General features: G+C 42.3%; 1 protein-coding gene across 1 annotated transcript in view; it reads left to right on the forward strand.

Annotated features, from left to right (window-relative positions):
* Positions 1-19,260: 19,260 nt before the first annotated feature.
* ESRRG (estrogen related receptor gamma) overlaps positions 19,261-24,848 on the forward strand; it is a 519,140-nt gene continuing 513,552 nt past the window's right edge. Inside the window, exon 1 of the transcript XR_012063582.1 lies at positions 19,261-19,451. The gene's annotated coding sequence lies outside the window, so the exon portion shown is untranslated. The remainder of the gene's footprint in view (positions 19,452-24,848) is intronic.

Raw genomic sequence — 24,848 nt, forward strand, 5'->3', positions numbered from 1 at the left:
CTATCCCCCCTGTTTTCCCCCCAGTAATCACAGTTTGTTTTCTATGTTTGGGAATCTATTTCTGATTTATAAATAAAATTTGTAATTCTTTTTTAGATTCCACATATAACTGACATCATAAGATATTGTCTTTCTCTGTCTGAATTACTTCATTTAATATGATAATCTCTAGGTCCATAGATGTTGCTGCAAGTGGCATTATTTCATTCTTTTTTATGGCTGAGTAGTATTCCACATATATATATATATATATATATATATATATATATATATATATATATATATATATATATATACCATGTCTTCTTTATCTCTTCATCTGTCAGTGGACATTTAGGTTGTTTCCATGTCTTGGCTATTATAAATAGTGCTGTGGACAGTATATTGGAATGCATGTATATTTTCAAATTAGAGCATTCTCCAGATATATGCCCAGCAGTGGGATTGCTGGATCATATGGTAGGTCTATTTTCAGTTTTTTAATAAACCTCTGTATTGTCCTCCATAGTGACTGCACCAAATTACATTCCTACCAACAGTGTAGGAGGTTTCATCTTTTCAAGTGCCTGTTGGCCACTTGGGTGCCTTCTTTGAAGACACGTTTATTTAGATCTTCTGCCCATTTTTGATTGGGTTGCTTGGTTTTTTGATATTAAGCTGCAAGAGCTGTTTTTTCTGTTTAAAAAATTCTGCTGGAAAGAAATCTTTTAAAATAAATCTACATAAATTTTATTTTTAAATTATTTTTTGTTGAAGTATAGTCAGTTTACAATGTTGTGTTAATTTCTAATGTGCGGCATTGTGATTCACAGACATAGGAAACAAACTTATGGGAATAAACCTGTTTCACTCAAACATACTTAGAAATATTTCCCTTCCTTCCTCCCTCCCCCTTCCCCTTCCCTTCTTTCCCCACAAGCCAGAGTAGCTACCACGGCTTTGAACCAGCCTTGAAATGTGGTTGGATATGGTCCTGCTGACTGATGATCAGCAGGGCTTCTAAGGAGGAGGGGTCCAGGAAGCAAGCGTCCATTCTGGATCCCTGGACTGAAGTGTGAGACTCACCTCTGCCACTTTGTTTCTGGGCAAATGGAGCTATCCTTATTTTGGGTTTCATCATCTGTAAATTGGGTGTAATAATAATGCCAACTCGGCAAGGTTATTGTGAACGTTACATAAGGGGTTAAAGCACCTTCCAAATTGTAAAGTCCTACAAATACAGGTGTTTTATGTGCTTTTTTTTTTTAATTTGCTTTTTTGGAACTTGGGATGAGTCAGTCCATGGTATCACTCTGTCTAGGTTTCGTTTGTAAAGAGCTTGCCAAAGGAGCACTGGAGGAGAGAGCATGAGCCCTCTGGGTCTGTGAGAGACTGAAGAGCTGACCTCCTGGACCAGAATCCAAAACTTGGGCCTTATTAGAATCAGGCTCCAGTCAGCTAAATGAACACGTCACAAGCCCCTTTCTCCACCCTAGGCAGCGGTTCCCAAACTTGGGTGCTCGCTGGAATCACTTGGGAGTTTTGAAAATATCCTGTGGCCTGCCTCCAACCCTCAGACATTCTGACTCAATTGCTGTGGGATGGGATTTGAGCCTCAGGAAAGCTTTTAAAAGCTTTCCAAGTGATTCCAGTATGTAGCAAAGTTTGGAGACCACTGATTTAAGCTAATCCCCATGATCCGCTTTTAGCAGCCTGGCCAAGAGAAAAGAGTCCAAGTTGATCGTTGTTGCAAATCAATGAATTAGATTCTTTTTTTTCTTCTGGGAAGGTAAACAGGCAAGAAGGAAGAAAAGGAGAGGGGTGGGACTTGCTTTTATCAGCTTCCTGTTTGGGCATTATGTCTTCATATGCATTTCATCTTCCCAGTAACTCTGATTCTTAAATTATATGATTCCATTTTAAAGATGCAATAACTGATCAAAGAGAGCTTTAGGTATTTTCTAAGGAATTTGAAATAGGACATCAGTCCTATTTTTTTGAGGTCTTTTCCACCACACTGTGAAAGCCATTCAACTTTTTTTTAAGGTTCACAGTGCCCTCTCTCACCCTCTTTTTTTCCCCTTCTCCTCAGCTTTCTGGTAAAACGTGGTATGCATATTTATAGATTAGTGTCAAATGAAGTCAGTGTTCCATCTTTTTGGAGGGAGGGGCAGTTTTGCATTTTAAGCTTAAATATGATTGGGAAATGACATACTTTGTTCTCTTATAATAACTGGACACATAAGTTAGCTTAGTAAACAGTACAGTAGGAGTTTTCTGAAAGAGGCCCCTTATAAGCAAAACACCCAGTAGCTTAGGGCCTGTGAGTGAGGCTGGCCCGACTTTTTCCACTTCCCGGATTAGCTGAAGACTTCGTGGAATAGGAACAGATGCCGGCAATGCTCTCCCTTGATAACAATTTATTCATTTAACATTTATGGAGCACCTACTGTGTGCTAGACGCTGAGAGTAAAAGGAGAGCTAAAACATCTGTTACACTACAGGCAGTTACAGCGAGCAGCAAAGACAGATGTATTAACAATAATTAATGTGTAAGTGTGGTCACAGAGTGTGTTGATGGAGGTAGGGAAGAAGGCATGCTGGACCGCGCTGGTCTGTCACCGGCTGGGGGGAATGGCATCCTGGAGGAGTTCATCAAGGTGACGTTTGAAACCTGTGGTTGGGCTCACTCATGCACCCCTCTGGCGATGACCTAAATGTTGATGCTCAAAGGACCACTCCCTGAGGACGAGGGGGAAGCCATGAGGGAGGAAACCCAGGTTGTTAAGAAGTTGAATGACTTGCCCAGGTTTGCACAAGCCACGAGAGGCAGAGATTAGATTCACACTCGTGCACCTGACTCCAGCTTCGGCGTTCTTTTCCATGACACTGAGTTTCCCCTGCTCGTTCGGCATCTGGCAGGGACACACGGCTGAGAACAGAGTTGGTAACTTGTAGCATCAGGTGACATCTTTATTTTTTTCCAGTTGAACCTGGTTGCCAAGGAAAACTTTCTCCCTTCTGAACCAAGGGAGCGAGTATCTCAAACGAAATTAGAGCCTTGGAATGAAAGAACTCCAGAAAACCCCAGGTGTAAAATAAAGTCTGAGATGTATGGTGCTCTCAGAAATTTATGGTACAAAGACAGGTGTCCATAAATATTTAAAATCAGCAACACTCACTTGCCTTGGGTGTTACATAATTTCAGATTTTACAAATTAGATTTTATTCCAGAAAAGTGCAGTTTTATTTCAGATGCTTCTAAATTCTTTACATTCGTAATTTCCTCCCCCATCTTTATTACCAGTGTCAGCCATTGCCGATTCACTAATGATTCTCAAATAAATTTCTCTAGCCACAGATTTCTTCTAAATTTTTCCCAAGGCCGGTAGAATCTGGCCGTTCTGTAGCGTTTAAACCTAGCATATCCCCAACCAAATTTATTACTTTCTTAACAGAGCCTTTATTTGTATCTCTTTAAAGTCGTATCATTAATTCAGTTGTCCAAGCCAGACACCAAAGTCTGTTGATTCCATCTTCCTGCCAAATACCCCTTCCATCCTTCGGCCCACCCCCCACCCCATTGACATAATTCCACTGAAGCCCCCATTCTTTGGTATCTAACAGCTGTCGTGGATCTTAACTGTTCTCCCCAAAACAATGAGTATTTCCCCACACGAATTCACCTGTTTTAGCCCACAAAGCATTGTCCAGCCAGCTTAAACCAAACCAGAAACCTCTTCTTATTTTAATTCGATATTCGAATCGTTCTAAAAGGCTGCTCCGTTTTCCCTTGTCAGTTAAGTAAAATACCTTGAAAATAAATTTCTTTGATGATTGAAGTTTTTATTGTGTCTCAGGGCCATCATTCTGAATACTGGTGATTATTCTACACTCTCCGCGTTGTAGTCAGCATGACATTTGGCTTAAATGAATGTTATTCTCTTTTAAGTTCAGTTTTTAAAAAACTATTCTTACATCAGTGGTTCTTAACCTTTCTGAAGTCATGAACCCTTCTGAGAATGTGATGAAAGATATGAGTCTTCTCTTGAGGACAGTGCACAGGCACTCACACATACACATATGTTTTGTCTACATCTTCAGGACATTCTTCATTCATCCTTGGAGCCCTAGGACCACCATGCATCTGGGTTGAGGATCCCTGCCTTAGATTAAATTGTTTCCCTTCATGTCAGAGGCATGGATTACATTTCTGTTTTGAATAAATGTTGTGATGAACGTGGTCCTGGTTGATTTAATTCGCTGTACTCCTTCGCCCACAGTTCGGATCTTGCCTTTTGAGTATAGACTCGGATAGGGCCGTTGGTCTGCATGGTCATCCTAATGCCACCCTTAACTGCTTAAAGGACTTGGCGATGTCCCGTAACTAGCTAGATGTGGTAGAAATCAACTTAGACTCTCAGCCTGGGGACCTGAATGCATGTCTTCATATGCTCTACTAAGTTTGTAAACTATCTCAGAAAGACAGCTCTAGTGTAAAACGCGCATGTCTGCCATGATGCTGCTTTGCTGTCTTGGAAGGGCGCTCTCTCTCCTGCTCTTTCATTTTATCCCCACAAAGACCTGACGAGAAGGTCAGTGGGTTAATGAGGTCTGTCTTCAGTGCACAGGGAGAGGCTCGCTCCAAGTCAGTTACACTGGGAAACGGGTAAGAGGTCCCATTCTGGTGCGAGCCCCTAGGTCTCTTTGTCCTAAACCTGTGCTCTTCAACTAACTTCGTGATTGAACTCAAGCTACACATGAGTCCAAGATATCAAGGCAAAAACGGTTGAATCCACTTACATCAAATGAAGTCTGCACGACAATCTGATTGTGGTGGAAAGAAAACAGGTTGTAGGCAAGCATGAGTGATGACTAATAACATTTTGGCTGATGTGGTCGGCTCCTGGTCCTCTCAGTGATTAATCATTTTATCTCACAGGAAAGGGACCATCTTGGAAATGGTAAATTTGCATGTATTTTTGTGCACAGATTTTTTTTTTTTCCTGAGCTACCCTTAACCACACTCAGAAGTTAGGAACAGGATCTTTGTTAACTTTACCTGAGCGCCCCAGTGTATTTTTTGTGTCCTTCAAAAACTGGTCCCACTAGGCTGAGCATGCCAGCGCTCTCTCTTTTTTTTCTCTCTCACTCCAGCCCCCTCCTTTCTCATATCCTGTTACAGATTTGGAAAATCTTAGAGCTAAAGAAACCCTGGAAATTGGTTAAGTCTCTCCTTGTGCCAGAAGGAAACTGAGGCCCAGAATTAAATCGTTTGCTGGAGGTCACACACAGCTGATCAGTAGCAGGTCCAAGATAAGACCACAGGTCTCCTGACTTCCAGTCCCTACTTCTTTTCCTACCTTTTTAAGCAGAAAAAATAATATATTGACATAGAAAATTAAAAATACAGCAGAGAAAGGCTCATAACAGCCAAAAGTCATAATGGTTAAGTTTACGATGGTTTTCCAAATACTACAGTTTTACATCTGTCCAGCCTCCCTCTCTCCACCCCTCCTCATTAAATTCTACCTCATCAGCATATGCTTCTCTGGTTAAATAGTTTCACCTTTGATCTTACCGGGATTTTCTGTTGTGCATCTGAAACAGGGAGACATAAGTTTTCAATTTCTCCAGTTAAAAGGATAAAACTTTTGCTATGTAAAACTTTCGATTTCTGACAAATTGAAAATTGACATCTTAGCTCTCCAAAGGGCAGGTTTGTGTCAACGAGTGCATCAGCAGCTATTTAATGAGAGCCAGTGTTGTACTTGGCACTTTGTCAGGCAAGCCAGAAGAGACAGGAAAAAAACATACTCCGTCAGAAAGGAATGGGGTGGGGACAAAGAAGAGATTCAAAAACAAACCCCAGAAACAGTTAAAAAACAGTGATGTCATATGTAGACGTGAACACTGTAGGACAGAAAGAGAGAGAATGAATTATACACCCCAGAGTAGTAAATAATGGCTTTGGAGGTGAAATAGGATTTGAACTTGGCCTTGACCATTGGATAGAGGTTGGATAGCAAAGAGGCAGAGGAGGGCCTCTTTGAAAGCCCGGGCAATGACTTTGGAATAGGAATTAACAGAGGGTGGGAGGTGGGCAGTGGGTGACCAGCCTGACTGAACCATAGCTGCAAGATTCCATGACCAGTTGGAACTTAAAGTTGAATAGTCAGGTGGGTCAGTAAGCAGAGAACTTGATGATGAGAGCTCACTACACCTGAATTTGAATCTCAGCTGTGTGATTTGGGGCAAATTACTTAACTTCTCTGTGCTTCTGTTTCCTTGGGTAAAATGGAAATACTGAGAATCCTTCTCTCCTACTGTTGTTGAGAAGATTTAATTAGATTTACAAGTTCCAAGCACAAGTAGACTTTAGAACAACGCCTTCGTTGTGTTCCATCCACCTTAGTAAGCATTTGTATGCCCTTTGGTTTGGTTGGGAAGTTAAACTGAACACGCTGCAACAATATTAACTATTATATTTAGGGTGAAGCCAGAAATAAAGACTTGAGAGTAGTTGGAGGAGCCTGAATTTGAAACAGCAGAGAACTGTTCTCAGGCAGAATTGGATTTAGAGAATCTGGGCTCAGAAGAGATCTATTTAGACCTCGAGAGAACCTGAGTACCTCGCCTCTACACTTTACTAGTTGCTCAGGCAGCTCACCCCTGGGGAAGGAAACCACTTGGTTGCCTGCACTGGCATGTGGATTGATAACAAACAGCATGGAAGGCTTTTGTCTGAAAGAAAAACAAAACAAAACAAAAAAAAACCCAAAACAACAACAACAAACCCTTGGATTTCAAGGGATTAAAGTTAGACAAATTTTAATTTTTTTTTTTTTTACTCTTTGCAGTGGGTCTTTAAGGGTCCAGCTCTGAGGTTAATAAGTTAAAAAGTTGGAGAACCAGGTTGGTAGATTGAATATTAACAAGCCCTTCTTGGATAGTTACTGAAAAGTCACCAGGAGCTTGGGAGATGATGTCCCCTTGAGTTCTAAACAGACCCTTGTCTTCTTTAAAATCATCTTTGACCCTGGTGACCTCTAAGAACTGGTCAAGACTGCACCAATTCATCCTCGGCCATTCCAAGGAGACTGATGAGGAGAGCCAGAGAGCTGTGTCCAATTGATAAGGGTGGCGAGGAACAGTTCAGCTTCTGGAATCTACTCAGTGGTCCTGAGACCCTCCTGAGGTTTACTGTAGCGAGGCTCTTCTCCAATTCGGACTGTCTGGTCTTTGCATAATTACCAAGTCTTCCTTCTGGAGTTTGCTAGTGATTCTTGGTCTGTGGCTCTAAAGGGAAAAGACCTAACAAATTCCTTGCCATTTTCAGTAAACTTAGCCAATTTCTCAAATAGGTAAGCTATTTTTAAACCTAAAGCAGCTGCAGATTGTCTTGGATGGGTTCAAAAGTTTTTCTCCCAATCGGCTTTGTTTTTTGGATTTGACACTCTCCTCCATGCTTTAGGTTTTGCCACCTTGGCTTCTGCTGTCATCTTTTAGAAATCTGAATCAGTGGGAACAGTGACTGACTTTACCTTTACCAAGGTAAAGTGACCAAGGTCAGCAGGAGGCTTGGGGGAAAAAATGTCTAAGCCCACTCCACTACTCCAAATGGAGAATTAGTGTTAAAGAAGGGCAAAGTATTTGCCAAACCTCATGCTAGATATTTATTTTTTGGTAATGCATACACGGTGATTGATGCACAATATTATGGTCAATAGAGGCTACATAAGACATACCAAACAATGTCCAAATAACACACATTCAATATGACAAAAAGACATGCTCTCTGCTTCACCTGTCATATGGCCACACCATCTAAAATACATTCTTATGTTTGCATAAAAAAATCAAAGATAATTCTTGAGACCTTCCTTACTCATTCTAGAGAACATAATTATAGTAATGACAAATACAGAGAATGACCAGCAATAATATGATCTTTGTATTTAAAAAAAAAAGTTTTCTTGCTGTTGTCAAAGAATTCAAATAAAAGCTAGTTATCCTTTCTGCCCCTCTAAACGCCCCTTGTGGGTCAGATGCTTGGAGCCCCCCTCCCCCAAATTTCCAGATGTGTCCAGAGAGACACTCAAATAGGGGCTTGGGCTAGTCTTTCTTTTTTTCTCCCCTGCCCCCTCCCCATTTTTAAAAGGCTTTAAAGAGCATCTCTAGGAGACAAAAATAGCTCCAGTTGTGCGAGGCCTACACACTGGGAACACAGCTGAGAGATGCGAGTCAGCAAGTGCGAGCCGAGAACGGGAGTGTCTGGCCCTGGGTGGATGCGCCTCGCCGTCTGGGTGCCGCGTCTCTGCCTGGGCCCGGTGGGTAGAAGGGAACATGGTTTTTCAGGGGTGGGCGGCGGGGCGGGTAGGTTCGGGGTCCGGCGGTGGAAGGAATGGAAACCCCAGCATTCGGGCCGAGGGGGCGCTTCCTTCCCCTCCCCCCTCCAAGGTTTTAAAATCGATTTTGCCCAGCCGGGATTGGCGACGGTCAAAAGGGAGCAGTTGGCACTGAATGTCACCCTGAAGGTAAAATGAAAGACAAAAGATGAACGCATGCTTGCTTTCCGTTCGCAGCGGCTGCGGCGGCGGCGGCGGCGGCGGCAGCAGGATTTAAAGGGGAAAAAAATCCCACACACACACACAAAACCCCCACACGCACAGACACACATAAATACACACCCAGAGGCGTCAATTATGCCAACGCAATAATGCCATCAAATCATGACAGTGCCGCGCATTTTCTGGGGGGGGGAATATAGATATTTATTTTGCAAAAGCGAGAGAGCGAAACGCATGCAAACAGAAACGTGCACATACCACGCAGCCACCCGAGGAGAACCTGGCAGCCTCTCTCTTCTTCTGCCAAGTTATCATTGAGAAAACAGACAGGCATCATGACGTCCTGGGTCACAGGGAGTGCGGACCGACGCTACCAAGAGCAAAGGGAGGCGCCCGGGCGCTCCGGCTAGCGGCGGGCGCCCCTCGGCCCCTGGCCGCCCGGCTCGGTGAGTGCACAGCCGCGCGGGACGCGGACCCCGGGGGCCAGGCCGGCCCCGCGCCCGCGGGGGCCGAGCGGGGGGCCGTGCCCTTGGCCCCGGCGCGCCGGCCGGCACCCCCTCGCCTGCCGAGGTCGCGGGAGCCCAGTGAAAGGAGGCGTGTGTAAGATGTGCAATGTTCCTGCATGGGGGTTTGGTAGACTTTCCTAGCCAAAGCACCCGGCTTCGGCTTCTTTAAAATCCCCGACGACTCACCTGCTTAACCTGCTGCAGTTCTGACCCTGCCAAGGTAACTGGTCCAAATCCTTATCATCAACATCTGGAGACAGACCTTTGCATCTGGGGCACCCTTGATTTGCAGTCCTGGTGGAAATCTCTATTGCTCCCCCTTCCCCCTTCACTTGTTTAGAGACTCTTGGACAGAAAAAAAAAGCCACCCCTCCCTTCATAACACAACCATGAGTACTGTCCCCCTCTTGTAGACTTGCTAACCATGACTGCAAAACTGTCAGCGCGTGTGTGCTCGAGACACTGGTAAATTCTCATTTCCATGAGATTTGTTCTTGAAACACCTCTCCCCTCCCCCTTCCTGGATAGAGACTTCAGTGCCTGGGAAAGTGGCAAAGAGTGAGGGCAGAGTTAGGGCACAGGGACTGGGCTGGGGTGGGGGGAGTCCTCTGGTCTTAGAGGGCGAGGGGATCTGGGGAGGGGGTGGCTGGGGAGAAGGTGGTGTCAGGAGTTGAGGATGGCTGTCAGGGGCTGGAAAATCTTTCTGGTGCTTGCTGCTGCTGTAGTCCTGTCCTCTGCGCCTCCGTCCCTCCGGTTTCCCCTACCCGGTCACCTTCCCGTGGGAGTCCCTGAAGTTACACGGAGGTCACCCGACCATCATTTTCAGTATTTTGAACCACCCACCCCTTTCTACCCCTCAAGTCTGTCAGATGTGTCTGCAGGATAGAACCGCCCCCCCCACCCCAGCCTCCCCATGTTTGGTGACGGGAGATTCTCAGAGAGAGAAAGTCACAGAGGGCAAAGCTCTCCTTCTCCCCTTCTCTTCCCTTCCAGGCAACCTTTTTCCCAGCTGCGCCCCCTCCCCTTTTCAGAATCTTAATGAGCAATTCTGGAAAAGTCGGGAAGGGCCTGGAGAAAGCCCCGCATGCCTCAGTGTTGTGGAACCATTATGTATGTGTTTATTTATTGTGCGTGCTTGGGTTATGTTGGGAATTGCCACACGGGTCTGCTTAAGCTAGGGAGCTTGTTTCCTGTGTTTGTGTTATAGTACCAGAGCCACTGGCCGGACCCCGGGACACAGGCATACACAGAAAGCAAGTGATTTTGTGAACGTAAACCAGAGGGCAATGCTGAAAATAACACCTTCTCTCTCTTAAAAAAAAAAAAAAGACAGAGAGAAGAAAAAAGAGAAAGAAAGAAATTCTCAGCATGTGAGTTAAGAGGAGCTGTTTTGTCCACATATGACTTTCTGCTATTTTCAAAACACTCCTGCTTAATACTTTAAGTCAAGAGCAAGAGACCTGCAGATGTTTTGTAGTATTGCAGAGCAGCTGAATGACTTGGTCTAGTTTTGAAGAGAGACTCTCTTTTGTTTCTCACGCTGCCCAAAGACCAAATAGGGGGGTGTGTTTGGAAAATGCCCAGATTCAGACGCAGCAGGCAGGAGGAGAGAGGAAGTGCCCTCGAGGGGAAGGCAGAGGAGTGGGACTGGGGAGTGGGGGTGTGGTGTCAGGCGGCTGCTTTTGGTTTTTTTTTCCCTGTCCAGTAGATTTGATGTTATCAAAATGAGTTAACCAACCTGAGAAACAGTTCTGTCATTGTGGGAAAGAGAGGGAAATTTGAACAGTTTTCAAATCTGGGCTGAGGAATAGCGGACAGAGAGGAGGGTACTTGAATACATCAATGGAGATGAAATGATGTGGATAAGGGCTTCTTTACCTTCAAATATGAGAACAATGAAGTAGATCATAAAACAGGCCTAGATGATCTTTCAAATATGTATTTGTCTGTTACTTATGGCCTTGTTATTTTTACTAAAACAATTCTCATAATTCTTCCAACTCATGTTATGGGGAATTAGAATTGCATATTAAGAATGGCATTGTATAAAACATACCATTGTCCATTGACTGGGCAGATGAACGTAGATAAAAGATAATTTATTTTCTTTAATCAATCAAAATAGCATTTAAATCTTTGTGCATGGTACATACTGAAACCTGCTGGTCATCTTTAATGGGAGTTGCAGGAGGAGCCAAGGGACCTTCTGATGGGTGGTGTTTTAACAAAATAGAGCAGATCAGTCCCTTCAGTTTCCATGTGTATGCCACTTGATTTATTCTGTGCAATTTTTCCAGAAATTAAAAGGTTACCAAGAGAGTAGCATGTTCCCGTCTCCAACTGAGCACACTTATGACTGCAACAGGATTTCAATATGAAGTGATCTGGAAGCTACTTCATCTTTCATTTTGAGTTCTGAATTTGAATCAGCATGAGAATGGCAGGGCAGCAAGATAAGGGATAACTCACCTTGTGCGCAGGCAGCTGGAGGGCCGGGAGGGAAAGTGTTGCTGAAAAGAGTATCTGGGGCTGTTCTCGGTAACCTTGTTTACGGGGGCATTTTGATGGCAGCTGGAATTTTAGCAAAGGCCTGCCAGAGGCACTGGGCTTGTGTTTGAAATTGATCCTAAGTGTCTCCTTTTTTCTCCTCCACGGGCGTGCTATGCACCTTAGCTGAACACTCAAAACTTGTCTGATGCCCCATGACATTTTCCAATACAGACAAATCCCTAGATTAGTGTGTCGCCAGAAAGGAGGTTACTTAGGAAGTTCTTCTTTGTTTAGTCATGTGTCAATGCAGGTAGCTTTAGTCCTGTTTTATTTGTTTATTTCTTAATGTCTTGCTTGTGTTAAATGCAAAGCAAATCCCATCCAAGGAAGTTAAAGTATTTCTTACAGGTTAACCTATGAAACTGGTTTCAGTTAGAGACTGATGATCTCATTATCCCAGTGAGGGGAATTTATGATGTAAAAGTAGGAATTCTGTACTTGTTTCAAAATGGTTGGAAAACTGTGGGAACAGAAAGATTTTGAGGGAAATGCCAAAAGCCACATTAATGAAGAAAAACAATACTGAGATACTTTTGAATAATAGATAGGATATGTAATGGTCAACCACAAGATAAAACTTTTACACAGTATTTTTATGGCTTTAAATTGGCTGCATTGTAAACTAAGCTTACTGCTCTATTAAGTCATTATACTTTTCAATTATTTAACATTTCTGGCCAGCCTATCTTCTGTGGTCTTTTTCTGTACACATCAGAGATGATATGTACAGTCATAATTGCTTGTTGCTAGTGTGGGGACTTTGCAATGGAGAAAGGTTTAATTTTAACTTCTCAGGACAAATACTACAAGGAACGTGCAGAGGAAAAAGAAAAGTTGTGGAAACAGACCGAGCCCTATGAAATAGAGACAGCTACAGCGTCGAAATGGCCCTAATACAATCTGAGTTATTCTCACTGAGAAACCTTGACAGTATCTGCCTTCTAGGTACGGTGCATGTGGAAATACTATATCTCCATTTAAATGCAGATCTCCTGTATTCTCCAGGGAGCAGTTGGTGAATCTTTCCATTGAACCACTGGTATGAGAAAACCAACTGAAAATTTCTCTGTGAACAATAGAATCTGTTGTTTTGAATGAATGATTACCAAGTTTCGTCATGTTGTGATTTTGTGTGTGTGTGTGTGTGTATTCAAGAAAAATATCTTTATAAAGTCAAAATAATGTACCCCTATGCCCCTTGTGCAAACAAATTTTCTCTTGTCACTTTGTTGGCAGTTTTGTTAAGCTGTGAAATAATTCTGCTTTGCTATTCGGTTTTTAAGTTCGCATTGCCGTTCCTTCCAGTCGAGTAAGGGGGCCTGAGGAATCAGCGTAGGGAATTGCATGTGAGCTCTGTGTGCTCCTCCCTCTCTCAGGCTAGCAGATGGAGTGGGTGCTGTAAGAAAGTTTAAGGATCTTTTTCTGAAACCATCTTGTTTTGATGGTTTCGAGCCTAATTTATAATCGTATGTTGTATTGAAATCAATGGTAGTGATGGCCGTAAGTGGAGAGCCAGGGCCAGCGGGGGAGGTGCTTGTAGGAAGTAATTCGGTCTGTTGAAATAGAACGCAGACACACTGCTTTATGGTGTTGGACCTTCGGATTCGGGTAACTGGAAAAAGCTTTGCAAATCTTTGAATGAAAATTCCTGAAGTCCACGCTGTGGTCATGCTGAGACTCTCTGTGTCTTTATCACCTAGCTAGGGAAGTTTTCTTTTTCTCGGAAATTAGATGCCATTGACTTACTCAACCCTGAAGGACTTCCTGTTGTGAAGCCCCCCACCCCCGCCCCCTTAGCTAACTTCCTCCATTGTGTGGGGTGTATATCCCACCTCTGGTCCTTCCTCCGACGTGTACGCCATGTGCACACGTATAGTAGTTTGTCGTACCATTGTGCTCCGTAACACCTGTGGTTGTGAAGAAGACTTGCTGGTAGTTTTAAATCAGGCCTCTGTCTGTATTTCGATTTTGAAGGATGCTTTGTTCATTTGAGCAAGGGAATGGTCATAATTACCACCAAAGAGGGTCAAATGTGTTTGGAATTCCTGTGATTAAATGCAAGACCCTGGAGACTCAAAGCTGTTTTACTTATGGACACTTAAGGATGTTTCAGATGGCACATCTGCTCACATGAATCACCTGGATAGGACTCTGTAAAGGATGCTAATAAATGAATGTGCTTACTCACCTTTCCTTATACAAGTGAATTTTTGTTTTTAACTTGGCACATGTGCATATCTGACACAATGATCTTTTAACATTTTGAAGATTCAGATTCAGGATGCTAACTTTATATGAAGTGTGGCAAAACTTTGGTACTCCTATTCTGATAGACACTTACATGGTAGGATAAACAGTGTTCCCAGATATCTGTGATACCAGAGTGGCCCATTTAAATTCAATCTCACGCTAAGATAGATTAGATTAATAAGGCTGATTTTATGACCAATGTGATTTATATCCACACATACTTGTTTTTTATTAGCACAGTTATAGATTGGGAGGCAAATTTGCATATACGTTAAATACTAGGAACAAGGATAACTAACATTTGTACAGTGTGTTACAGTTTATAACCGTACATTATCCATAAGCTGTTCTTTGGAAGAGGATCTGTTGCATTTTCTTACTCAAGAAGGCAGTCAGTTTTACGATGTAAACATAATATGAAACTAGATTGTTTTATCAGAGTTTCCTTCTTCTCTCCTTTTCTCCCTCCCTTTTGTTTTCCCTCCTCTTCCTTCCTCTCTTTTTTCTTTTTTCCTCTCTTAATGGGGAAAAAAAAATCTAATGGCTTTTCTTCGGTGGAGGATGTATAATTGCTTGTCGCACATTTCTATTTAAAAAAGAGCTGTAACAAGCAATCCGACATGCTTTTTGGAGTCTGTCTTCTGCCTACCCGTGTTCTTGAGGAAAATGTAAGGTTGCAGAAATCATTTCATGCCCTGTATGTTTTCAAACATAAATCAGGAAAACTGTTAGCGAGTTATAGGTCTTCTTAGAGATTGTGGCTACAGTGCTCTAGTAAACACAGGCTATATATTTTTCCAAGTTATTATGTGTGGAGAGAAATCCAAAGTTGGCTATTTAGATGAACAGTTTAATTCAGTTATTAGAAATTCATTTTCTATTTAGTACGAACATTTATTTTCCAAAGGTCACAGAAATAGAACATAATACTTGGTGACCCTTTGGATCCATCACCTTCAGAGTTAGAAATTTGTGCTTTTTAGCTCACGTGGATATTACTGAACATCGATCTTCAGCTAAGAAACCGCCACAGTGGTCCTGAGCAGAGTTTATAGTACGATCTGGTTGCCCTCTCCATCCGAGAACCGTGACCCTTCGCTTCTTTATTTCTCAAATGAAGGCATGTGACATGATGGTCTCCAGTGATGCTGAATTAAGTGACTGATTAATAATGAGTAAATCAATGAATTATACTCCTGTTTATTTCTATTCTATTAACTAATTATTTTCATAACTATGGCTCGTATGCCCTGACTAGAAATATTAGTGGGTAGAGTACTAAATGAGATTAGCTTCAGGGGTTTGAAATGACAGCCTTATGAAATTCAGACACTCGGGTTTACACTGAAATATTTCCTTTGTAGATTAATTATTAGATTTATACTTTTTTTTCCACAGAAAACAATCTTCAGAGTAAGTTGCTTTTTTAGGTTAGACCGTAAAAGCCTACGTTACTTATTAAAGTGAATTATTGTGTATCAGTGATGAGGAAGATGTGAAAAACAGTTCTGTTATGGTACAAGTATAAACATAACATAAAGGTAATAAAACTGAATGATAGTTTTATCATTTATCTAGATTCTGGAGGGTTGATGTTTAAGAGACTGCACAGATAACTGAAAGTTAAAAAGATAGATGGAAAGTATTGCTGGGGACCTGAAAGGGCTTCTTAGAAACTTTCAGGATGTTTAAAGGCTGGTTACAAAGCATATGGTTTTTCTTTCCCTGAGAAAAGTGTAACATTAACTGTCCTTCTGAGTTTATCACCTGTGATAAGATTTGTTTTTTGTTTTTTGTTTTTTTTTTGACAACCAATTATTGAAAAGCAGGAGAGTGAAAAATGATGGAGAGAAAAAAATTTATTCTCTGAAGTAATTGGCCAAGATGTGAGAGAACAAAAGATAGAAGGCAGTTGAAGGGAGAGGAGAGGCCATATGCATGTGCATGTGCAGGTGAGACAGAGAGACACAGAGAGCCACAGACAGAGAGAGAGAGAGAGAGAGAGAGCAAGCTTGCTCTACATTTAGCTGATCTGTAGGATAAGAAACCAAAAGGAAAAAGAGAGAAATGAACGCACACACATTCTTCCTGGAGAGAAAGCACAATATGTGAGTTATGTGGAAAAACGTTGGAATTACAGTTAGAGCATCCACTTTGAAATTTGTGCTGGGCCCCTTATTGCCTGTGTGATCTTGTGAAATTGGGAAATTCTCTGCATTTGTCTTATCGGTAAACATGTGAAAAAGAAAAGCGTCTGCTTCCAAGATGGTTGTGAGAGTTGAGTGAGACTTGTGGGTATGAAAGTGCTTGGAAACTGTATTTACTTTTAGCTGGTGAGAAAAAGTCATTGGGTCAAGCAGTTCCCCAGGCTGACCAGCTCTGACCAGGGCCTGGGCCAATTTGTTTAGCTCTAGAGTGGTCTTCGGCAGGTGTGTTTCTCGTCCACTGTGGTCCAAGAGCTGTGGTGGGTTCTTTACATATTACTTTATTTAGGGAGGAAGCAGGAAACAGTCTGCAGCTGGCCAGCTGAATGGAGCAAGCCCGGTAATTCTAACGGAAGCGATGCCAGCGCACAAGGAACATATTTACTTGCCCTTACAGATGGCCCCAGCTTGTCTAGATACACAAGCGAATGACTTTGGAAACTGAAACGATGTGTCTAACAATTGTTTTCTTTGTCTTAAACATTGCCTGTCATTTGTGCTTTTGCCATGACATTGATATTAATCTAAATTTCCTGGATTTTTGTTAAGGCTGAAGGCGTCATTTGGCAGTAAATACTAATAAAGAATGACATAAGTTCTATTTTTAAAAAAAGATTTCCAGGATATAACAGAAGTAATTAATGTAATAGAATGGGTGAACTCCAAGTTCTAGATTCTATTTAGATCTCTTTCAAGAATATTTTCATTTTTACCTGTGATCCACTGATAAATGTCTAGCCAATTCTCCCACCAGAAATGGACTACATTTCAAAGCCTAGATCAAATGAAGCAGTGGATCAAAAAAAAAAAATTCAAGAAATTTGGGCTGTTTGTACAGACAGCCTGTAAAAAAAGCAGTCTCTGAATCTACCTGAGGCTGGCCATGTGCTCTGCTCTGATTCACAAGATAATGATCAATGGAATTCTATCCTTTGTGATCGGTTAAACCTAGAAACCAACAAGAACCCAGAAATCAAGAGATGTCTTGGGATCGAGTAGTGAATTAAAAAGTAAATATTTACTGGCCCTTACCAGAACTCATTAGGCCTCAAAGTACAGGAAATGTGCTAAACAAATGAGGAAAACCGTCTTTGGGGGGTTTAATTATGAGTCAGTGTTAAAAAAACTTTGACCTGTGTATAATTATTTGAAAGTAACTGAAGACTGGAAAGCCATAAATAACCCGCAAACCATTATTTGTTGAGGAGCTGTAGCTTCCTATAAGATTGATCATAGGTAGTAAAAATGACCCAGCTGGGATCTCTTTTAAATTTAGGAAGATTTATTAAACAACGAGTATGTTTAGCATCAGGCTAGGTCTCTCAGAGAGGACAAAGTAATTTTAAGATACAGTTCCTCTCTTTAAGGGGCTTATACTGTCTTTAGGGGAATATAGTAAGACACAGAGAACTATTAAGATAACAGTACAATATAAACTGGTGCAGAAAATGAATTCTACATGACAAATTCGTACCTTTAGCAACAGAATCAGAGCTTGGGTTGAGGATCGAGTGACCTTTTCCCAGCTATGTTGACCCCCACCTCTTTAAGCCACAGTTTTCACATTTGCAAATTGGCCATAGTTCTGTCTGCCTTGTAGGATTGTTATGAGGATCAAATGAGACCAAGTATTTTTAAATGTTTTTGTGCTTTATGATGAAAACTAGACAAATGACAGGCGGGAAGGAGGAAGGACACTGGTAGGATTGCACTTGAGGGTAGAGGCGTGTCTCAGCTGACTTTGGACCCCCAAGGCTGGCGCCGTGCCTGGTTCTGAGAGGCGGCTCAGTCAGTGTTGGTAACTACACACGCCAGGCACTGTGGTAAGCCCTTGACCTGGGTTAGTCTTTCATTCTTACCAATAATCCTGAATTGGTAGGTATATTATCTCCGTTTTGTAGATGAGGAAACAGAAGCTCAGCGATTTTCAGCAACTCTAGCTTCATGTAAGTAGACAGCAGTAGGATCAAAATAGGAAGCTGTCATCACATTACAGGATGAGGAATTATCATTACATCTGAACAATAGTGTGGGTAACGTGAAAAGCAGAGGTCTTGGATAATTTACCAGTTGCCCACGCAGCTCCTGGGCCGGCTTTCAGCTCAGTAGGAGAGCACTTCCCTGGGCTGCCGGACACGTTTAACGTGGCCTTTTGTTAAACTGTCAATTCTGATTTCTGCCCTTTGAAGTAAGATGCACCACGATGAGAAAATACCATCCAGTGTATCATAACCTAGACTGGTCCTCGGGACAGAAGGGAGAGGAAGGGTGGTGAGGCGCACACAGACAGGTCCTCAGGTGACTTAATACCAGTGACTCGATTACGTTTGCTGCAGCAGCTAGCACCCCACCCTCCACCTCTGCCTCTTGCATCTCTGAACTTTCCTTTTCAGAGCTGGCAAGGTCTAGAATTTACATTCTCCTCCGTAACAGGGTGGTGGAGAAGGTGGTGAGTGCTCTGCACGGCTTTCCTGCGCCTCCTTATTCGGACAGCCTTCGTCTGTTAGTATGTTCTCCTGGAATGAAGTTGTACAGTTGTACCCAGTTGATAATCAACAATAATAAAATGACCCCCAGCCAAACAATAATGTTAAAACACCAGCCTCTGAATTGGGCAAGCAGAAAACAGAAGTAGGCACCACAGTACCCAGTCCTATATCATTTTGTCCTCAGTTTCTTTGTGTGGCACATCAGAGGAGCCTTAAATACCTAACACAGGGTTAGTAACACACTGCAGATCTGAAGGTTTGTGTAAGAATCAGAGGGAAATACATTTTAAACACTGGGATTCATTTTTTTTTTAATTCTGTGACAATACAGGACATGGTAGATCAGGACAGCAGAAATGTGAGACTATATTTAAGGTAAGTCCAGGGAATACCTTCCACTGTTGTCAGAGTCCAGTCGGTAATTGTGTTTGGTTTCCCGGGAACTGCGCTAACAGCCTGGAGATGAAACCCCGGGGGTGGGGGTGGGGGTGGGGGAGACACTTTCCACGCTCCTCCCTGACCTGTGGGAAGTCTGCTGGGTTGAATTGTGTGAAGTTGTCAGAGGTTGCTCTGCTCTCCAGCACTTGGCACCAGCGCCGCTGAAATGTGATGCCATTGGTTTTCAGTAAAGGTTCCTTTCTGCAGGGCTGCAAACACAGATCAGCTGCTACTGTGTATACACAACCAGAGAGCAAATCAACCAGCACATTGCAAGCAGCCTTTTTCACCCCGAGACTTTCCAAGATCTCCTCTTCACGCAGGAAGTTTCCTTCTCTGTTGTCAGATTTAGCACCGTGCTCTTGTCATCAGATCCGAGCTAGGCTCCCTGCTGCACAGTAGAGAGGCTTCCTTAAGATATTTGTCCTTGAAACTGCACCAAACTCTTGGAAGAACCCAGAACGTGTAAGTATGTATGATTTAGGCAGCAATAGTCCAGGGCAGAGCTGCAATCAACCATTTTACAATATCCGATTAGCAGCGCAGGAGGGATTTTTCCGACGTTATGTTACATTCATTTTCAATTCGTTCTGAGGAAACAAATCAATTCTAGCTTCTGATACAGTGACTTTGCAGTAGATGGGGTTGTAATATGTTAGCTTTAACTATTTGCTGTTCTCATTTAGCATTTAGATGTGACTTGTGGGACAGTTATTGTGGTCATTAAACTATAAAACTTCTAAATTTTTATTAGGAATTATAATTGTTGGGCATGTCCATCCTGAGAAGCAAGTTTGCTTTGGGGAATGTTTTTAGAGAATTAACCACATAAATTCTTAGACAATAGATTGAATTTGTACCGTCCTTGCTCTCAATAAAACATATTAGTTTGCAGTTTTAATTTACTCGTAAAGAGCATTCCACTGAGGTTTTGTCTTAATTGAATCCTACCTAGTGCTGTCTGTTTGATGTTTTACTGTCTTGAATGTGTCTGTTTAAGTCACTCTGCCGGGTTGCAGTCTGGTTAAACCTGTGTTCAGGCACTCTGTAGAGCCTAAGAACAAGCAGGTAGAATGAATACTCAGAACTGGGGAGGGGTGGTGGATTTGTTTTAAAGGGTGGTCTTAGTACCCTTGAAAGCTTTTTAGCTGCACAACGTGAATGGCTGTCAGATGGAGACCACAGACTGATCACTCTGAGGCTCTAAGTCAAATCTCAGCGTGTCCACTTTCGTAAACTCCAACCAATAAAAGCCCGGGCCCCCTTTCCTATCAATTTTTAATATGCACCAATACTTAGGTTTATAAGATTAATTTCTCTCAGATTAGTCTGATTGATAGCTGGATTGTGGTTTCTTAAGAGCTGGCTCCCGAAACCCACAGCAGAGCTGCATTCCATTTAACTAGTGAATGTAAAAACGGGTAACCATGGATTCAGCCACCACTCACTGCCAGTGCAATGACTTGTTGTAAACAATACAAATGAGCCAGGAGAGCAGAGGCAACCAGACATGAAATGATTTTAATAGAAATTACGGTAAAAGGTCATGTGATGTGGTATCAGCGTCTGTTCAGTTTTAAAGGGAAAGTCTGTCTTTTTTCCCCCACTTTGCCACCCCATCCCTCTTCCCAACCAACCCAAGTAGATTATCTCCACAAACTTGGCAGGTCCCACTCTCTGCTTCCGTGGAGAAGGGTGGCCAGTGTAATTCTGGGCAAAGTGTGGTGACTTGTGGATTTTCACGGTAAGCACCGTTATTTCCGAAACACAAAAGGACATCTGTGTCTTCCTGGGCTTCCCTTCATGGAAGGTCACGCTAATTGTGCGCTGGACGTCCTCGAGCTTTGACCTAAGAGGAATGGGTTATTTTGTTCCCTAGCTTTTCCATGATACAACTGTCTCTTCTCTCCCTTCCTACGTCTCTGGCTTGTTTCATAACCTTGGTTGCTTTGAAAACTGTTCCGTGCTTTAGGAGCAACTCCTGCAGTATGGTAATGAGCACATGCAGATGCTGGGAGAAGCGCGGTGTCCAGCCTCAAGGTTTGTGCCCAGGGAGACCTTTGCGGAGTTCTCCAAGGACGAGCTTTTACAATACTCTTTGCATTTCTCTGGTGGAAATGGTTTCCAGTTCCAAAAATGATTGTAGCGTTCATAAATTTGCCTTCCACCAAGAAATGTGAATGTGTTGTACTTGTGTTAAGTACTTACCTATGGTTTGTTTGATATACTGATCCCTGCTCTGCTTAGCAAAAGGAAATGAAAGAATGGACTCTGGTCCTCAGACTTGGGGGGAAGGGGTGCTTAGAAGCCAGATTTAGGGGTGGACCTAGTTGGTGCCCAGCATGCAGGAGTGAAGGGGCTCAGAATCACTGTTGCAGACAACCACGGGCACCTTGAGCAGAGGTCTGTCTCTAAATCTGTTGTGTCTCAAGGTGAAACAGACCTAAACTGGTCTCTTGAGCCACACTTCCTTTTACTTGCAGATGGCAGAAATCTTTGTATCACCTTGGAACAAAAGATAATGTTGTGCTTATGTTTCACCTCCTTGTAACATAAGATACTTCTGAATAGATGCATAATCTTACATATATCGATGCCATACTGAATAATATCATTTTAGGTGTTTGCTTTCCTGTTAATACCTTTACTATGATAGGTCCCATCAGCACATGAAAAAAACCATGGGGGTTGTAATTTAGAAGCCCTGTAAGATATCAGAGCATCTGCCTTCTCTCTATACATGAGGAGTTTGAGCTACTGGACTTTTTGTTTGGAACCTGAAGTGTTAACATTGTAGTCACATTTAAGCTTTTTATTTTATTTTTTAGATTTTTTTATTTTAAAAAAATTCTTTAATTTTTTTGTATGTATATATTTTTAATTAAAATGTAGTCAGTTTACAATGTTGTGTCAATTTCTGGTGCACAGCATAATTAAGCTTTCTATTTTTTTTTAATTAATCTGTTTACGATGTTGGAGTGCCTCACTGCATGCTTAGGCTGAAGAATTCTTCAGAACGTCAGGGTGGGCTGTGGCCTCGTGGTGTGTTAGCTATTCTAATACTAGCTTTACTTATCAAAAAGAAACGAAAGAAGAGCCTCTGGTCATTCATGTTGGGGGAGGCGGGGAAGGAACAATTTGAAGCTGACATGGGAACACTAAGTCCGAGTAAGGTTTGGGGTAAATTATAATAAAATCCATTATTTTTACTTCTGCTGGTCTTGATTCTCCACACTGAAGAACAGAAACTATAGAATCCCAGCTGCAGGGTGGTTAGAAGCCCAGTCCGTGGAGTCAGATATGTGTTGGAGTCTTCATTCTGGACCTCCTTATGCTTGAGACTTTGAGCAAAGTGACATCACCTCTCTGAGCCGCCCCCTTGTCATCTGTATGTGGAGGAGGGTAACGCACCAACGGGTGGGTGAAGGGGTTAACTGAGCGGATGCAGAGAAAGTACTTCACACCCTGTCTGGCATATAGTAAGTGCTTCATAAACTGCTCCTAGTTTCATTATTATTACTTTTAAAAATTTTATTTACTGAAGTACAGTTACAATGTGTCAGTCTCTGGTGTACAGCACAGTGTCCCAGTCATGCATATACATACATATATTCATTTTCATGTTATTTTTTCATTAAAGGGTATTATAAGATATTGAGTATAGTTCCCTGTATATACAGAAAAAAATCTATTTTCTTTCATCTGTTTTTATATATAATGGCTAACATTTGCAAATCTCAAATTTCTAAATTTATTGCTTCCGACCTCCTTTCCCCCTGCAACCATAAGATTGTTTGCTATGTCTGTGAGTCTGCTTCTGTTTTGTAGATGAGTTCATTAGTGTGTGGAATCTAAAAAAAGAAAAAAAAAAGAGGACACTAATGAACTCATCATTATTATTTTTGATTGAGGGACCATTTTATTAAGTAGAATCCTGTTCTGAGTGTTAAGGTCAGAGGAAGATGACGTTCACATTCTAGGTTGGTCACTGGTTCTAGTGACAGTTGTACACGGCAGTCACTGGGCATCACCTGGAAGATGGTGATTCAGTTCGTAGCCCAGTGTAGTGTTTTACATAACATTTGCTAAAAGCCAAACCTAGTGTCTTTTTACTATACATTTTTTTCATTTTCATGCAAATTAGTTAGGAAAACTAATTAAGGGTTTTTTTTTGTATTTATGATTTCTGATGACTGTGGGTATTGTGGGAACATGCACATTTTATTTATGATCCAGTTGCTAAAGTTGCGAGTGGAAAAACACCTAGAGGTATAAGATATTCATCATTACATCAATCCCCAAAGCTTAAAACTATTGGTTCCTAGTTGTTCTCAGAAATAATCATGTCACTAAAGGGGAGTCATAATTACCAGGCTAATAAACATGGGGGTTTTATGCTGTCAAAGAGAGAGGGTAAACTACATCTTGGCTGTGTCCTTTGACCTTCCTGAAATCTAAGCCTCTGATGCTCCCCTCCCTCCCTCCCTCCCTCCCTCCTTTCTTCCTTCCCTCCTGTGTCCATCCTTCCTCCCTGGTTTCCCTTTACCTCTTATATCCTCTCTCAGCTGTAGAGCACTCTCTTTTTCTTTGTGACTCCGAAGGGTTCCGGGCAGAGAAAGAGAGGGGTAGGGGACCCACGGTCTTTTCATGTTCGTCCTGATTTTATAAATGGAAACTTTAAGAAGAGTCAGAAAAATCTGTTTTTCTTTCTCCTGCTGTTGAACTGGAGAGGCACATCTGAAGTGACCTGCGGACTCCAGGGACGCCTCGTTCAGGAACTATTTGTTGATTCATTGATTAAACGGCACGGAGGGAAGGGACGTTGAGTGCGGAGATCCCCTTAGTAGTGAAAGCTTTGAAACCCCAAGCTGCAACGGGCAGGCGCTTGGCTTCTCTGTGACCTTCCAACAACTAATCTCCTTTAAGAACTGAATCAAAGCAGTTAAGGGATATTGTCAGATGGATTTTGCCTACAGTTGGGTTTTTGGCTGTGGCATGTAGAAGGCAATACATTCTTCACAAGGATGTGAATTTTTTTTTTCCAGAAAGGAATGAAGACAAGGTGCCAGCAGAGATCTCTAGAGAGGGGCTCTTGTTTATCCATGGTGCTGCTCAGGCTGGGACAGCTGCAAGGTGGATGACTTTCTCACACTTCCCAGCCAGCCTTCTCCCTAACTACCCTTGCCGATGGTCTGGGCCACAGGCACTCGTGCAGTGGGGCCCCCTCTCCTTAATCCCCTCTTCCAAGGGCAGAGAGGAAGCCTGCGATTAGAATCAGTATCGTCTGAGTGACAGTGGGTGCCTGCTATTTTGGGGAGACCATAGTGTGTAGAAATTAGAGCTGGGAACTATTCATTTAAATGGATGAATGACGTGTCTCAAGTCACACAACTTGTGTTGTACCAACCAGGGCTAGAACCTGGGGTTTCTGATTCTCAAGGTAGCACTCTCTTGAGGGTTCCTGTCTTCTAGTGAATAGACTATGAAAGAGAGCGTTTATAACATACTGGAATAAAAAATCCAGCTTAGGAGATGGATAGGGATTGCTCAAAGGAGTCATATGGATCCAGTTCTAATCTTGAACCTTGGGAAAGATACCAAGCCATTCTGGGCTGTGGTTTTCCTCGCTGTAAAATTAAGATGAAAATAATTAATCAGTGACGATAACGAAGCAATAAATACAATACTTATATTTTAATTTTAGGTTTGTTGTGAGAATTATGTAGGAGTACTGTAAATTGCCTAGCCTTCTGCTTGCCGCAGGTTAGGTATCAGTAAATATAATTGTCATTCCTCTTCTCAAGGTTGGTGGTGGAGTCGTGTAGTGTGGCATTAGGAGAAAAGGCTTTAAGAATGAATCCG

This window comes from Vicugna pacos, chromosome 23 (genome assembly GCF_048564905.1).
Source record: "Vicugna pacos chromosome 23, VicPac4, whole genome shotgun sequence".
NCBI lineage: Eukaryota > Metazoa > Chordata > Mammalia > Artiodactyla > Camelidae > Vicugna > Vicugna pacos.